At 44.5% G+C, this 5,001-nt stretch overlaps 1 pseudogene; it reads right to left on the bottom strand.

The window, feature by feature from the left end:
- Positions 1-3,994: 3,994 nt before the first annotated feature.
- Positions 3,995-4,725, bottom strand: LOC105729876 (phosphoglycerate mutase 1-like; annotated as a pseudogene).
- Positions 4,726-5,001: the final 276 nt, after the last annotated feature.

Raw genomic sequence — 5,001 nt, 5'->3', positions numbered from 1 at the left:
AAATTCACAATCAATCAAAAATGCTAAAGGCCCAGAGAATATATTTGGACTGGACGTCTTCCATTTCCCCGAAAGTAGGTGGTGTGGGATTCTTTTTTAAGCATTATCTGAATCAACATTGGGGTTGGAGGAGGACTAGCCTTGTAGTGAGAAATCTGCCTTTCACCTTTTAGCCAAGCAGTATCCTGAATGCAGTTCCAGAGGGAACTCTAGGGACTTTTCCTAAAATGGAAACCAGGTCCAGAATGCATCTTTCCAGCCTGGCAGGCTGAAGGGATAAACAGATTCAGGTGAAAAAAAGGATTCCTTTTTACAGTATCCTACGGAATGCCTTTTATTTTTGAAATCCTTTCGAAATTCCCTTCGACCCCTCTTTTCAACCATGGGTACAAAGACTTTAATAAGTTTAGAAAGAAGTGTTTCAAAATAACTCCTTTCTTACACATGTAAAACACTGAGAAAATATAGATGCATCAAGAGAAGGGAATGCACATTCTCTGTTTCCCTCCTACCCAAAAATAGCATTTTGGTATGTCTATCACATTTAACATGGTTTTAATTTTTTTGTTTTGGCATGGCTCAAAATCTAAGTGACATTAAAAAGATATTCCTTGAGAATTGTTGCCCCTACCCCTTCCCCTTCCATCATGTTTCCCACTCACTCCCACCTTCTCAGGTGAACTCGACTGTTTTTACATTCTCCTAACGTTGTCTAATGCGAATACAAGTACGAACGTAAATTCTTATTTTACACCTGTCTTACTACAAAAGGTAGCATGTCACATAATTGCATTCAGCTTTTTGACTTGACAATATATTCTATTGCTTTTTTTAACGTATTTATGCAAACATTCGTTTTTACTGAAATGGGATCGTACTTCTGTAACTTGCACTTTTTTACTTAAAAATTGTTTGTGGACCTCTGCATATTTTCAAATATTCTTCCACAGTATCATTTTCAAAGGCTGCACTGTCTGGAAAAGCCCTGGAATATCGCTGGGGCTGTTTTCTGCCTCCCCCATGATAATCTCTGAAATAGAAAAGAAGAGTGTGCTGGCCTTTGGAGCTCAGAGGTCTGTGGATGACTTCCAGCTCAGCCAGTTACCAGATGTGAGAATTTAGGCAAGGCCGAATTTAGGCTCTGAGCCTCAGTTCCCAATACTAACACTTCTCACTCATAGTAATGCCAGCTTCGCCTCTACCCCAGGGCTATAGTGGGAATTAAATAAGACAATGGTTAGAAAATGATCATTCAAAACGTGAGACAACAAGGTGTCAAAATATCAGTCTAGCTACACCATTCCTAAACACACACACACACACACACACACACACACATATTTGCATTTTAATAGGTAACTTTTTTTGGTTACTGTCAGGAACCAAACACTTTCAGAAAACACTTTTTCTCAAAATTTTAGTTTTCTAAAAGCATTTTTCTTATACATATTTAATGTCTATGCATTATAGAAAAATTAAGAAAAGTAATAAACCAAAAATAGAAAATCAAAATAATCTATAATTTATTTGCAAAAATCCTTTCAGATATTCATATATATACATATACATGTGTGTATATGTATATATATACTTATGTGTGTATATATCTACATACACAATACATAATTTACAAAACTTCTTCATATGATACATTTTGGTTTTGTAACCTCTTACTTCTACTCAATGATATATTTAAATACTCTTCCATATTCATAAGTATAATCTTTTTTGTTATTATGGCTACATCAAATTCTGCTGTATTCGTGAACGTACCATAATTTTTCTAACCAACCTGAAAATGTAAGTTCTTTTGAGGTTTCTATTGTTGTATATAACGTTATGCTGCACATCTTTAGAGTCAAATATTCGCATACATTGGAGAAGTCAATTTAGAATGCGTGTTGCATGTTTTCTTTTATTCACTCAACAAATGCTGTGGAGCACCTGCTATTCTCCATGAACCGTCTGGGTGCTAGAGTTATGAAGATGAATCTGACACAGGAACTGTTCATCTAGAAAAGAATACTAAGTAGTTATCACATTTTGGGTTCGCTGACCTCTCTAGGGTTCCTGATGTGCCTGGCGGGACTTTTCACAATCCTAAGCTGTATTCACACAGCCTGACTTCATTTCCCAACTTGAATCAACCCTCTCTCTGCCTGGTAAACTTCTACTCATTTGTCAAGACCCAATCCAAATATCCCCTGCTCTAGGGAGGTTTCTCTGATACCCCAAAAGACAAGACGACTCTCCTTGAGAATTATGTGGCCCCAGAGTACCGGTTACATTCAGTTTGTGATTATCCGTAGACTTTCCTATCTTATCTCCTCCTCTGCACTGCAGGTTCGTTCCTAGGAGTTGGTTCTCAGCTTCCTAGTTTCCTGTCTTGCTTATTATCTCCAGCCATGCCCAGCGAGATGCCTAACACATAGCAGATGTTCTCACTGAACACTTACTGAATGAATCACCAGTACCACATGGTTAGTAAAATAATAAATACAACAACTGAAGTTACATTATTGGCAAAGAAGGGCTGTTAGCAAAGGCCCGTGGTCAGCAGCCAGCGTAAGGGATGGCTCAGCTGTCCTGGCCCATGAGCTGGGCCAGCTTTTTTTCCGTGTCCCAATTTTGTCACTCTTTCTCTTGACCATGAATGTTGAAGACCGAGACTTCATTCCTTGGGGCCTTGGCTCACTATAGGCAGCCAAGGGGCAGCAGGGGCTCAGCAGGGAAATATCTACTGCCTAAAATTTTTATGCAGTTGTAAAAGTTTTATGCAGTTATAAAAGTTTTAGGCCTCTTGTAACAAACATCCCAGTCATAAGTGCAAAGGAGGAAAGGTCTCTTTATTTATTTATTTTTATTATTATTTGTGTGTGTGTATGTTTGTGTGTGTGTGTGTGTGTGTGACAGAGTCACTCTTTCACCCAGGCTGGAGTGCAGAGGTGCAATCTCGGCTCACTGCAACCTCCACCTCCAGGGTTCAAGAGATTCTCCTGCCCCAGCCTCCCGAGTAGCTGGGATCCCAGGCACCCGCCACCACGCCCGCCTAACTTTTTGTATTTTTTTTCACCATTGCACATCACTCCATTATTATACTGATCTGGAAAGGGGATTTAGTACAGTTATGCTCAAATGAACACCGGACCCATGTGGCAGGGCCAAGCAGCTAGAACATGATGCAGAAATCAGTGAAAGAGACACTTGGATGGGACCTAGAGGCATTTCACTGCTGCGAAACAAGCCGGGGGCGGGATTCAAAAACACACAGCAGGAAGCACTCCTGCCCCTCAGAGGTCAGAGGGCTGATCCCATATTGGTATGAGGAATGGCCTATTTTCTGATGACCACACAGTGGGACTATTTCAGCTGTCATGAGAAACCCCAGAAGGGTTATTGTTTTGTATTATTTACATATGCTATACTTTCTTTTTTTATATAATATTAAATGTAACACCTAAACTAAATTCAGGATTCATCCCAACCTTCTAGAGCCAGCTCCTCTGGGGTGAGGGAGGAAGCAGTTGTCACATCACCATGCAGGTTACACTCATCTTCCCCGGGAATGACCAGAGCCCCCAGGCCGTGGCCCAACGCAGAAGAGCACAGGACTGGCTCCTGGGGGCACACAGGCTCTCTAGCTTCTCTCATTGGTCATGGCTTAGCATGATTCCTCCCCACAAGTCCTTAGTAAACAAGGCACTTGAAAAGTCCAAATCACTACCTTTGAACTCTCTTGGATAAGGGGAGATTTCCCACAGCTTGGACTGAGAACCCGTGCACCGGAAGTGCTATTCTGACTAGAATGTATGAAGCGGGTGGGTGCAGGAGACAAAAATGGCTGAAATGAAAGTGGGAGTCACTGGCCCCCATCTGCAACTACAACTCAAGATGCTTACAGATGTGGTCAGTGTGACGCGTGCAGGAGGGAGGGGCGGAGGGACGTGACCGGCAGGGAGGGTGCTCCTGGGGACAGTAGCCTGCCTGCTGGCCTTCACTTCTTGGTCTTGCCCTGGCCAGCCACAGCGTCCATGGTTTTACGCACAGTCTCTTCATCCCCCAGGAACTGCACGAACTTGCTGGGTTTCAGGTTCTTGTCCAATTCTCAGGCAAGGGGAATAGCAGTCGGCAGGTTCAGCTGCGTGATAGCCTCTTCAGAGAGACCCTCCAGATGCTTGGCAGTGCCCCGGACGCTGTTGCCACGGGCAGCAATCAGTGCCCATTTCCCCTCCTGGATCTGGGGAACTATTTCTTCCTTCCAAAATGGCAGAGCTCTGGCAATAGTGTCCTTCACACCCTCATAGGAGGGTGGCTGATCTTCTGTGAGGTCTGCACACCTGCGATCCTTGCTGATGTAGCTGTAGAAAGGATGGTTACGCTCCACTGGAGGTGGTGGGACATCACAGGAGCGCCTCCAGGTCTTGACCTGGGCCTCACCATGCTTTGTAACAAATAGTGCCGCTCACTGAGGCGCCAAGGCCTCACTGCTGGCAGCCCTATCTGATCCATGGCATCAAGCACTGTCCAGAGTGTCTGGATCGCTCTCTTCTGCACTGAGGCGAAGCAGATGTCAAACTCATAGCCAGCATCTCGCAGCGCCTGCCTGGGTGCTTCACCTCCTCGTGGCGCCAGGCTCAGGTCGGCCTTGTACCAGCCGCAGAAGCGGTTCTCCAGGTTCCACGCGCTCTCGCCATGCCGGATCAGCACCACTTTGTAGGCGGCCATGGCTACGGGCTGGGGATGCAGCACCAACTAGGGTTCGCAGATTCCGGAGTGAATTTTTTGTATTTTTAGTATGGGGTTTCGCCATGTTGGCCAGGCTGGTCTCGAACTCCTGACCTCAGGTGATCTGCCCCACCTTGGCCTCCCAAAGTGCTAGGATTATGGGGTTAAGCCACTGTGCCCAGCCGGAAAGGTCTCTTTTAAAGGAAAATATATATGGCTAGGCGTGATGTGATGTCTGACGTCTGTAATCCCAGAACTTTGGGAGGTCGAGGCGAG

The sequence above is a fragment of the Aotus nancymaae genome, unplaced genomic scaffold (assembly GCF_030222135.1).
Source record: "Aotus nancymaae isolate 86718 unplaced genomic scaffold, 86718_ANA_hifiasm-v0.15.2.pri h1tg000067l, whole genome shotgun sequence".
Lineage (NCBI taxonomy): Eukaryota > Metazoa > Chordata > Mammalia > Primates > Aotidae > Aotus > Aotus nancymaae.
Note: the sequence above shows the minus strand (reverse complement) of the source record. Positions and strands in the feature narration are given on the sequence as shown.